The 12,920-nt window shown below is 37.0% G+C and overlaps 1 protein-coding gene across 2 annotated transcripts in view; it reads left to right on the plus strand.

Annotated features, from left to right (window-relative positions):
- Positions 1-3,019: 3,019 nt before the first annotated feature.
- atf7ip (activating transcription factor 7 interacting protein) overlaps positions 3,020-12,920 on the plus strand; it is a 38,294-nt gene continuing 28,393 nt past the window's right edge. The window contains exon 1 of one of the 2 annotated variants that reach the window (XM_073861576.1): positions 3,020-3,420. The gene's annotated coding sequence lies outside the window, so the exon portion shown is untranslated. Of the gene's footprint in view, positions 3,421-10,346; positions 10,434-12,920 lie in introns of those variants that run through there. The other variant, XM_073861578.1, reaches the window with a different exon arrangement.

A 12,920-nucleotide genomic window follows, 5' to 3' on the forward strand; every position in this document is an offset into this window, starting at 1 on the left:
ACTGTAGTACTGACACAAACTGAGGCAGCGATCCAGCAACTGAACATACAGGTGACCGGGAAATATATACACAAAGACTAATTGATAACAGGTGTGATGATTGGTAATCAGTGAAAAGTCCAGATGACAACAATCAGAACAGAGACAACAGAAACAGGGTTGAAACCGTGACAGGGTCAAGATCCAGGTGGGTCGGCGCTGCAGCCAGTTGAAAATACGTCAACTTTTCAGAATGTCACATCGGAAGCTTGTTGAAAAGGAGGAAATCATCATGGTCGCATTTTTCATGCGGTTTTAGAGGCGAAATGTGAACCGCCCCTTGGTGCTACTAATGCCATCAAATAGTTTCAGGGCCCACCAGATATGTGCTCAGCCATGTCCAAGAGCAAAACAGCATTGAGCTTTTCATTACTCCATCATTTATAAAGAACATACTTGAAATGACAAACCTAAAAAGGAGGAGGGTGTATAGGGACCATTAGAAAGACTGATGTGACTGACTTGCAAGCCTACACTGGATTTCTCATTTTGGCAGGAGTGTACAATTTTTTTTCTTGGGGTCAAATTCATGTTACTATCCTTATATCCTTATACCTATACAATTTTAAGTCAATCAGTGAGATTTTTTTGGGGATTTGCAAATTTGTCCATAGACGTGTAATTCTGGATGTATAAGGGGTGGGCAGTGGAGAGTTTATTTAAAGGGCTTATGTAGTCATCAAAGATATAAATTACCTGACACAAACGTTTTAGTAAAAAAATCATATTCTGTAGGTTTCAAATGATACATGTAGTTTTATTTATAGAGGCAGAGAGAACTAGGGTTTCTTAAAAAGGACTGAATAAATAACATTACAATTATTTATTTAATTATAAGAAATTTTTACAAGCGAATTACATTCATTCTATGAAGCTTACATTGATTTTTTTAGAATGCAATGTGGATGAATCTAAACTCTTTTATCTTTCTGAGCTCCCCTACAGTTTGCTGGAGGTACTGCAGGCAGTAGACATTTTAAACCGAGGTAACTTCACAAGCCAAATGGCATGACATCAAAATGGCTGACCTTATGTTTTAATAAAAAATATTGACACTAAAATTTCTCATCACAATTTCTCCCGATTCATTTTCTTTAAAAAAAAGAAAGTAAACACACTGTAAATGATATACATCAGTGATTTAAAAATTATGTTTATTTATAACAACACAAGTAACACATTGTGGTGTGTGCACTAAAAATGTCTGTATTTGTTATTTGATCAACCATGTCTGTTTATTACGATTTGCTTGGTCGTTGTGTGACTTGGAGAGTACATTTATAAACCTAAGCAGACAAACTCCTCCCACGGGTCACAGCTACCATCCCCCTCTCTCGCGCAATCTCCCTCCCCCTCTGTCATGGCAACCTTGTCTGTTAATGTAAAGGCAAAGACAAAAACGTTTTGCCTGACTCTGTTTTTTACAGTCTGTGGGGGGGACTGTATTTTTACTTACAGTATTAACCCTTAATAAGACGTTTTTGTGCACATGTATGTAGACAGCTGGTGCTATGGTTATGTGGAAAGAGCAGCAGTAGAGGCTTCGAAAAGTGTTTATGACCAAGACGAAAAAATCCGTTTGGTGGCTGAAAGGTGGTGTGACAGTCAATAATATGTCAATAAATTCAAATTGCACTTTAAAGGCAATTGTTGTCTATATGTACTGAATGTACATTTTACTCCCCATATTAATGAATGTAATAATGAGTGTCAATCCAGGACATTGTTTTATTTAGAGGCGGAGAGGGGGGAGAACTGGAGTTTCTTGACTGAATAACATTCATATATTATTTATTAGAAATGTGTATAAGCGAATTACACTCATTCTATAATTATTACAAAATTATTACATAATTATTTAGAATGCAAAGTGGATGAATAAACTCTTTTATCTTCCTGGGCTCCCCTACAGTTTGCTGAAGGTACTGCAGGCAGTAGACATTTTAAACAGAGGGAAAGCACTCACAAGCCACATGGCATGCCATCAAAATGGCTGACCTACCTAATGTTTTAATAAAAAATATTGATCTTTCTCATTATTTCTCTTGATTCATTTTCTTAAAAATATTAAACATACTGTAAATGATATACATCAGTGATTTTGAATTTATGGTTATGTATGACAACACAAAGGACAGATGGTGTTTGCAATGTGCAATAAAAAATGTTATTATGGACCTAAAAAATAAAAGTATTTGTTATTTATTTACTCCGTCTCTTTTATTACTATATGTTCATTTGTTGTTTGACTTGGAGAGAAGGCTACATTTTTAAACCTGGGCAGACCAAACTCCTCCCACGGGTCACAGCAGCTACCATCCCCCTCTAGCGCGCGATCTCCCTCCCCCTCTAGCGCGCGATCTCCCTCCCCCTCTGTCACGACAGCCTTGTTTGTTAATATAAGGCAAATAAAAACGTTTAGCGGGCTGTATTTTTACTTACAATAGCTTACCATTAACAACACGTTTTGTGTTCACACATGCTTAGAGAGGTGCCACGGTTATGTTAAAAAACAGCAGCAGGAAAGCTTTGTAAAGCGTTTATGACCAAAACGCAGCTATGTCCGTTTGGTTGCTGTAAGGTGTATGTCAATAACATATGCAGCACGTTAGATGCAGTTTTCGTTGTCTATAAAGTTCTGAATGTAATTGCCAAACCAGGACATTTAAAAACATCTCTCTCAATCTGACACATCCCTTGAGAGATTTATCCTTGGTTTAACTATTGGCTTTATTTGTATTATAATAATTTACAGCACATTTACCACAGAAAGCACAGGTTAATCACGATATTTGCAGTAAAACCGTGTCGATACAATGATCAATCAGTCTGCCAAAACACATCGTATATAAAACCATATTGTATATTTATGAACGGGCTGTATACCTGTATCACCCCAAACAATTATAGTGACCAACCGAAAAATAACATAATGTGCAAACATACATTTGCTGACCTTCACATTCAAGTAATTTGTGTGAATAGATATACAGTGGTACACTGGATAACACCCGAGTCGAAGCGTTTCTGTAACCGTTCAAGATCTGGTAGGAGGAGCTTAAATACCGATATGTCCCGCGAAACACGTGTCCCCTCCCCTCGTTGTTGTACAACTGGAGAAGCGAAGAGAGCGCGAATCACCAAGCCAAGTACACCGTGCAGTGCTGTCAGCCGTTTAGCACTGTAGCCTACAGTCAGTCACCTTGTGTCGCCGTTTGAATGACTGTACCTAATTCCGTTGCGTGCTGACGATAAAGTCGTTACCGGCAGAAACCGCGGTCTCTGATGCGCCGAGTGTAAAGTTTTACAAAAACAAACAGCTCATTGTGGTAACGAATTTTGAAGATACCGGTTGTTTCCTCAGACTGACTAAAAGACGAGGTGAGTTTACAGGCTCTTCTATTTAAAACGAAATAAATGTATCACTTTCCTTATACTTTAAAGACTTAACATAATTTTATTTTAAACGTATTTTGACATTAATTGTGTTGATTTAAAACATTTTCTGAAAGATATGTTGGTTTGTTTGTTTTTAAAAAGACAAGAAGACTGCTTTTATATTGGCAGTGTATACATGCATGCGTTATGCAGTTATAACATGTGCACTTATGTGAGATTTAGAAACGTTATAGTTTAAGGTTGAATTTGTAATCTCTTTAACCCTAGTGTCAACATGTGGAAATGCAAAAACAGTGATTGTTTTTAAACAAGTTTTCTAATCATTCATTCAGTCAGTCTACCATTGGTCAGTCAAACAGATCCATCCCTGTCAGTTACACCTCAAATATATCCTATTAGTTGAGGCAATATTTATATGAATGCAGAATTAACATTAAATCAGATAAGTTAACAAGATATTTTTAACCTTAACTTTCCCAAAACCAGATTAGCTTTCTGGGTATGATAGTAACCATGACATTACTCCTTGAACCTAACCTAGTCCAGAGGAGGTTATTTTAATTTACATAAAGCTGCAAGCTGTAATTTTTGCCTTTCTATTTCAATCAAAAATATATTGAAAATATTGCAGGTTACATTAGATATCTATACGTGACTGACTTACCCATCACAACATACCCAATATCTGAAATTATAAATTGTTATTATAATCTTACTTTTGCAATTTAGGGTAAGGTAAGTGTTTTGCACAATAATTGTTATGTACTTGTGCAGTAAGTTGTTTTGTTCATTTTTAAACAAAAATGATGCAGATAGATAACACATTTAAGGTAAACGTCAGTAAAATGCAGAGGTTGTCTGTGCATCTGTGTCTCTGCGAAGAAAATCTAGTAGGAGTGTAAGCCGAGATCTGCATTATAAAAAATGTGGAAAGCAGTAAAAAGACTAAGAAAAAGTGGGCTTTACTACACACACTCACAAACAAGTCATTCTCATTGATGTCATGTATTTAGAGGTTAAGTTTATGTAAACTAAATAATATACATTCGGATGGAAACTTCTGTCCATGTTGAATGAGTTAAACAAAATATGTCCCTTCCTTATTAACAAGCCATGTGTCACAAACATCACTTTTATGGATGCTCTATTTCAATCCATATGTATATTAGGAAAGAATAACAAATCTGCAATGATTGTTTACCATGTTACAGATTCATTTCTTACTATTACTTTGATCTGTGACTTTGATCTGCAACTTGACTCAATTCTATTAGAATAGAATTGTTTGGGGAAATCAGTGACAAGGCTCAACCCTATTCAGTTATAAATCCTATTTAACTAAAATGTTATTACTACAAACCAAACCAATGGCTTGCCACAACGTAGCAATACTTCAAAATAATTATTTGGGAATTGGGTAGTTTGAGAGTATTCACTTTACAACATATAGTTTTTCTAGCAATTTAGTTATTTTAACTTATTTTAAGGTTTTCATAATATTCTTAAAATTTGGGTGATTGTGTTACAAAAATTAAAGTATTGGACCTAAAAGTTAATTCTTCGATCTAATACAAATTGTGTGTCCTGTTTGCTACGTAAGAAACTTGTTTGGTAATCTGTGAAGAAAACACTGGCAGTTTCTTTTAACTGTCATAGAAACTTACCATCTCATTTGATATTGTATTTTCAGCTGTTCTGGGGGTAATTTGTGATAAAATTTAAATTGAGGGGACAAACTCCAGGGCTCAACATAAAGGACTACCCGGTGGCCCGGGGCAAGCGCGAGAGATGTTCGGGCCAGTAAAAAGTATTGTCACTTGCCCGATCGGCCAGTGCTTCACCCTGTCTGTTGTATATGTATACAACTATATTTGACTTTTGAATTATAATTTTTTTTTATTGGGGCCAGTGAAAATTTTGGCCGAGCAAGTGAAAACCTGAACCACTGGCCTGACCGGGCCACTATAAAAATTATTTGCGTTGAGCCCTGGACTGTATGTTTTATCTTTGTGACACGACATTTTTACGTCACCATTCCATGAAGAGAGTTCCATGAAGTTGTGAATGCTGTGGGCAATTGTGGCATCTTTGTGTGTTGTTTAAGGTGAACATGGCACACTTTTGTCCCAAATTTCCTTTGAGGTTGACTATTTATCTGTAGACCTGTTCATCTGTTATTAAGTTTTGTGGGTTTGGAAGCTGACTGCACAATTATGTCCTTTTGGGACAGGTGAACTTTAAGCTGGACAGCAGATGTTTGACAATGAGTAGTATGACTCATATACAGTATCTAATGAACTCAATAGTCTGATCTTGTCAGACTGAAGCATCAGGCCAATGGAGGCACTGTGCCTTTTTTCGAAGATGCGTCCATTTGAGAAGCAATACTTTTGCTAACTATCCACAAGTTGCCGTGTCCATCATTCAGCTGAGTGGTCTGTTTTAAAAGGACTCTTGTAGCTCTGACTTAGAAGAACTGAGAGATGATCTAAGTGTGATTTATTGTGCATTTAACTAAATTCAAGACACTGCCATTACCACCCTTGTTTCGAAAAAAAAAAAGTATCTAAAAGTCTTGCTACTTGTTCAACACCTTCATTATTCGCTTCACTTTTTCATTAATTAAGCAATATCTGAATATTTTCTTCTTGTCTATGATGATTGACTGTTCATGGTCCTCATCTTACAATACATAAAGAAAACTTCCATGCTCCACCCCTAAAGACCTTTTGAAATGGTATAACCCAGTCTGTCTGTAATTTTCCACTCGGTCATTGACGTTCACTATGCTCACAAAGGGGAGGGGCTGACTGTGCTTGTCTGTGAATCACAGGCTAGCTGTGCTGGTGTGCTAGGCATTTCCTGTGAATGTTTTCACGTTTATGTTGCGACATTAGTATAGAAATGGTTTATTCAAACATCTAGTCTGAATGTACTATAAAGTGCAACAGATCCAGGCAGGGTGCTGACAAGTACGTTGCGTATAATGTGCAGTCCCATGAGTGTTGGAGTGTCCTTTACATACGAAGCACTGTTAAAGTGTGCTGGTGTGTAGCGGATCTAGGTTGTGCTGTTTGTTTCATCCAAAAATTGAAATGCATCGAAATGTGTTGTACCTTCCAGGTTTTTTTTGCATTTATTATTTTATTTGTTCATAATAGTGTAAGTACTCACAATCGCACTGTAATTGCCAAGAACAATATGTCTGTAAAATGTTTTACATTTTTTTAATTAAATAAATATACATAGAAATGAAACAAGTAATGGAAATAAGAGCCTCTTCTAGCCTGAGTGAAAAAAAAAGGAGCAGAACTGGCTGAAACCGGTTGAGGAACAGCCTTGCTTCCTGATTGAGTAGTGAACTGTGAACAGCAACAGATTTTACGTTGTTAGCTATTAGTGCTGCATAAATAGTGTATTTTTATTGTTATCTGTACACATTTCAAACAATATTATTTTTGTATTAAGTGGTTTATATCGATTTCTTATGTTTTTACGATTATTAATTCTGTGCCGAAGATCATTTGTTTTAGTGTAGTTTTATGGCATGAATTTAGCTTATGAAAGAATAGTAGCTTAACAAAAGTAGCTTCACATCCAAATAAACATTTTATCACAAACGGAGTTGCCTGTGCTGACCATGCAAAAAAAGTGACAAGCCAGTGCCAGAGTTCAGAACAAGTTACAATTAGTCACATGACATTTGAAAGCCAATGTCAACGATATCTAAACCAGAACCGTCTTTGTACGTTGATCATGCTACATAGTCTGTCATACCCATTGACTTATGTCATACCACATAGTCTGGCAGTAACTTCTGGACTTTGTGTGAGCTGGGCCAATAATACGTTTCATTCTAGCTTTCTATCTGTCAGATGACTTTTATAACAGATTATTATTGAAAAAAGGATTTTATCTTAAGATGGGTGGTGTTGATTTTCTTTTTGTGACCCAATGACATGTTCTATGGGTGGAGGGTTTTTCTTCTGAGCACTAACAGCAGATGCTAGCTAATTTAACATATTTACTTTGACATTAGCATCTGAAAAACTATTGCTGTCCCCTTTATTACTTTTATGGAGACAAATATTTACACTGAAATTATCATTGGAGGATTTATGAAAGATATTCTGTTTTTTTTTCATGCTACTAGGTGAAAAATACATTGTAGATGTGATGTTACATAGAATAACCGTTCACGCTTATGTTGAAATTGTCACTGTGATTGTTTTGCGACTGTGGTTAGACAACACCTAAAAACCCCTGTAATGAACATGGTACAGTCTCCTTGCTGCCACCCTTCCCCCACATCCCTTCTCATGTGGCTGCTCGGGATTGGCTCATGTGATACTCAGAACTAGTATGACTCCTATTTTTCTGCAAGGCTAGCATGGTTGTATTAGTAGTATTAAATGAATATCAGGGACAGTTGGTTTAACATAAAGCTTTTCGTTGCTTGCAATAATCATGAAATGTGGTGTGGAAAGTTTCCTATGTATGATCACAGCGAAACTTGGCATTTTTATTTTACTTTATTTATTTATTCTTTCTGACAGCTGCTGGCTACTATTCATCTATTAAACATTAGTGGTAGGAGAAACAAGGCTTTTCGAAATTTTGAATCTTTCAGACCAGTCACTTCGCACAATGATTACATGTATCGATCATCTGCTGGTCTTTCACAAGAATGAAAAGGACTAAGTTAAAAGCAGATACAAGCAGATCTTTAATTAATAACATTTATAATATACATTATGAAATGAGTAGTACTCATGACTAGGTTTTGGGTTCACCAGGATGGAGTTTTTTTGTGTGTGTTCATTTTGTTGTCGACCTGGATTAGCTTCAGGTTGGTTATAGTGAGGAAAAGAACCACCCTGTTAAATGATACTCTGATAGTCGTGTTTTCGTTTTCATTACAACGTTAAAACATTTGACAAATAATTAATTTTGTCACATCACCCCTCCCTCCTTTTCAAATTGTAACACGCATCAGCTTAAACCAAACAGTTTTATCCTTGTGTGTTGTTCCCAGTTTACCTGGAAGTTGTTGTAACTCAAACTGTGTCCAAATAGAGTCTAATATCAAGGAGAATTGTGGTATCATCGGTTGCTAGTGACATTTGTTTTGATACACAGTATGAGGGATTATGTAGTTGGTATATTTAAAGAAGAAACGGTTTATTAAATGTGACAGTGGATTCAAGGACAAATCACCAGGCGACATTGTTAAAGATTAAAGAATATCCAATTCATGGAATTCATGAAATGACCGAAAGGACTCGAATTTTCAAAATGCAATTTAATTACATGCAGTTTTCTTGATGGCAGAAGGTTGCCGTAATGTTGTGTCCTGTAATCTACATTATGTTTTCACACTGATTGTTACCAGTTTGTTTTTAAAAAGTAAAAACTAATTTATTTGAGTTGACTAGTCTACGACAAATAGATTGTAGCCATCTCACATCACGTAGATGTCAGCGATTTCCTAGTGTGCACCATTTACATTTATGCTTTTATCCAAAGTGACTTCAAGCTTTACATTTTATGTCAATACGTGTGTTCCCTGGGAATTAAACCTTTTTGCGCCCCTGACGTAATGCTTTACCAGTTAAGCTATGGGAATACAGTGACCTGGTGTGTGCACTGAGAAATGCAACAGTGACAAACAACCAATAAAATTGTGAGATTAATGGAGCAAAAGAGAAGAGTCACGCATATAGCGGCAACCAAAAAGCTGCTGTTTCTTTATGGCTCTTCTTCATTTTCAATTCTGTGTAAATCAGTGCAATTTAGCAAGCATGTTGTTTAGTATGAAGTCTCCTTTTGCTATGTCCTTTCTTTTTTACGAACAAATTACACACGGATAATCCGGATTGCAACTACATAGAGGAGACTTGTTTTGTTTGATTAGAAGCAACTACACTCGATTTGTGCAAAGTGATGAGCTACGGTGCGCTGAGCTTTGTCAATTACATACTAATTTAAATAAATCTACAGAAATTAGGGGATACAGCAGACCATATTCATTTGGTTATTCCAAATAAATCCTATAAGCTACCCCAACTAGTAGAGAATTGAGATTGTATTAAAATATATGGTTGTGACACCAACTGGATTTTAGTTAAACGATTACTTTCTAATGACTGTTTTGCTCCAGCTACATTACAAGATAAAGGATTAGAAAGGTAAGAGAAGTGAATTGTTCCACGCCCAATCAAGAAAAACTGCAGAATGGCTATTTTTGATTTGCCTGGCAACCTCTAGCGATACAATTAAGTGTCTTCACCTTTTGCATTCCTACTAGTAGTTTCCCATTGTCTGCTCGGCTGTGTTACTTGATTGCAAGATTGTGGAGCACACGGCAGTCTGAAGGTGCTCCAGATTGTATTTGTTATTTTAAGGCCAACTATGCTATTCAATGAAGAAAAATTGCAGAGTGACTATTTTTATTACTTCTTCTGGCGCGATACAATTAGTGTCTCCTCCCATGCGTTACTATAATGGTATGCCCCGTACTCTCCAGTAATTTTCCATTGCCCGCACAGCTGCGTTACATGCGGCTGTGTAGGATTGTGGAGCAGCACTGCAGTGTGACTGTGCTCCAGAATGTATTTTAGATAGTTTGGTATTTTAAGGTCAACTATGCAGTTCAGATTGGTTTCAGAGCATATCCATTTTAAAAAATATTAATATATGAATTATTGTAAAAATTATAATAATAAAATATTATTTTCACATATATGGAAAAGCAATTAAAATGTTTCGCTATCTCTTAGAGTTAAATTCACAGCATTGCCAATTTTTCATTGTCAGTTATATTTAGTTTGTTAAGCAAACAAGAACACCCCTGCAAAATTCATGGTACGATCTTAGCCATGCCCCTCCCCCATCTGGCTCAGTTTTAGTGCTCTGCTCTTGATTGTATAAAGGCTAGAGCGGGCTTGAAAATTTCTCCTCCAAACAGAAGGTGGCCTGCATTTGAGGAAAGCACTGTAAGGTTCCTGCTTTTATTCTCTCTGTTGTTTTTCATAGTTTGCTACTGTTTTCATCAGAATTCTTTGTGTGTGAGTGTTTGTTAAATTGCATCAAATGTAACTAAATGAAATATTTTGTAGCGTGTTTTGCGATTCGTTAGCATTAGCGGGCATGTGCTAACATTTTTTTTTTATTAAAAAAGAATACATATTTCGCTTTGTAATGTGATACTGACTGGCGTCTAGTGTGCTTGGAACCTTGTGCAGAATTTTAACCAGTTGTCTTTTGGCAGATATAAAGTGGTTTGGGAGTGCTCAGTCTTGTGCTTGGAGATTTTCCCCTCAGCAGAGTTTGGGTCCAACCTTCCTTTAGCACACCTGCTGATGATTTACAAGTGATTCAGAGGGCCTTGAGCAAATGCCTCGTGTTTGATTAAACTTTTAAATAAACCTTTCACAAAATTAATCTTTGTTTGGATTGAGCAAACAATTCTTTGTCATTTTCTGTTAAGAATATGTGGATATGTGAAGTTTCCATCAACAGCTCAAAATTATGACTTATATTTATCTAAAAAATGGTTTAGTAAATGTCTAGAGATGATGGTGCTTTTCTGTCACTGGTCAGGCACAAGATGTCAAATGTGAGGACTGTCAGCGTGGGTTGACGAAAGGACCGTTGGGCCAGTAGCATGCTGTTCTCAAGGCCGCAAATGCATTCATGAATGTTCAGCCAGCGCATTGCGCGCAGCTTTGGAACGCACTTAACTGCCGTCTTGCGTATTACCTATAAGTTTCTTTTTTTTGGCCAATAAGCTAATCATGTTGTTTAAGCTCAGCAAATGTGTAACGTGCTCCGCATGATTTTCCTGGAATTGCTGCTCCATTGCGACTGTAGTTGCAAACGCGTTGCGTTATGTATTGCAGTCCAACACATTTCAGAACGTAGTGACGCATAAAACCAAGCCTTTTATGAAAAACATTTGGGACCTTAAGCCCTTGTTTTTTTCCCACTGAATTTAAGTACTAAGCTTAAGATACACAGTGGTTTGAGATCCAGAGGGAGTGTGGATACATGCCTGCGTCTCTTAGCTGATGGGTATCAACAGCCCCAGCAACTTAACTCCCTGCTGGCTTAGTGGCCCTGCCGATTCCCGGCAACTTGCAACAATGTTGTTGTGGCATACAGCAGGATGGGTTCCTGTGGCCTTGACTCTGACCATAACTGGAAGAAGATCGCACAAGCCGTTGTCCAACTTCGGTCTCTATAAGAACGCACAGATATCACAATTGGCATGGATAACAGCAGCTAAAGTCTTGCTGTAATGTTTATGTAACCATGCATGAGTTGCATCTTAATTAGTTTTAAATGGTAAACTTGGGTCATTGAAATATGTGAGAGAATTGGAAGTAGCCTAGTTGTTGAAAGTGGTTACCTTTTTTAATTGATGAGAGTAAAATTTAAGATTGCAAGCATGACATTCCCACAGAGATGTTTCTAGTTGGTTAGTGAAGCACCATTTTATGAAAACACATGAGCATTATCAGATTCAGGATGTAGCGCAGCCAGTAGACTGAAACAGGAACCGTAACGCAGGAGGAACCTGACGTATCAGCTGCATTTTTTACGTTATCCAGAGGGCATAGAAGAATAAAAAAACGGACACCTCTGTGCCATATCATAGCAGATTAGTTTGTGGGAAACAGAGACTTAAACTGCCAACAATTTAAGTTGTGCAATATTTATGAGAACATGTTGTTTAGCTTGCCATCTATCTTGCTGGTGGCCATTTTGTGTAACTGCACTGAAGTGCCGCAAGTATGAAATGGCTGAGTGGGGGGAGGGGCTCTTAAAGAGACCTCGTGGTAAATCTGACTCTGTTGAAGCAGCAGTGTGCACCGTTTGCGTCTGATGTGTAGTGCTTGATACTAGTCATTCCAGGGTTTCAGGAATGTTTTTGTTTATTCTAGTGATTTGAATGTGTTCTAAAACTGTAGAGCTGTTATAAAATACATCTTTTTAATCAAGGCAAATAATAAGCCAAGAATGTTCGAAAAACAGTAAAACACAAATCCGTTAATTTTTAAATTAATCTGGTAGTCTAATGCGCTGGTTAGTTTTCAGACCAATACATGAGAGAGAACTCTGACCTGCAGCTAAAACTGGTATGAGCTAGTTTCAGCCAGTTTGTTCTGGTCATGTCTGTGAGTAGCTTGTTTTTTATGATGTAGCATTGGAGGACAAATTTTGGAGGACAGTACAACATGCGAATGTCATATGGAAGGTTGTTTGAAATTCATTCCCTGATTGTGTTAAATATTTAAACTACAGTCCTCTGTGTGTTATACTGCTTAGTGTTTATTTTTGGTGTGGTTTAGATGACGGTGCTCCACTGAAATATGTTGAACGGTATATTCCAGGGCCGGCTATCTATGTTTCTCAATTTGGTTCTCAGTAAAGTTTTTATAGGATGTGGGTGGACCTTTAGTTTATGTTAGCAGAAGAGA

This window comes from Misgurnus anguillicaudatus, chromosome 3, assembly GCF_027580225.2.
Source record: "Misgurnus anguillicaudatus chromosome 3, ASM2758022v2, whole genome shotgun sequence".
Lineage (NCBI taxonomy): Eukaryota > Metazoa > Chordata > Actinopteri > Cypriniformes > Cobitidae > Misgurnus > Misgurnus anguillicaudatus.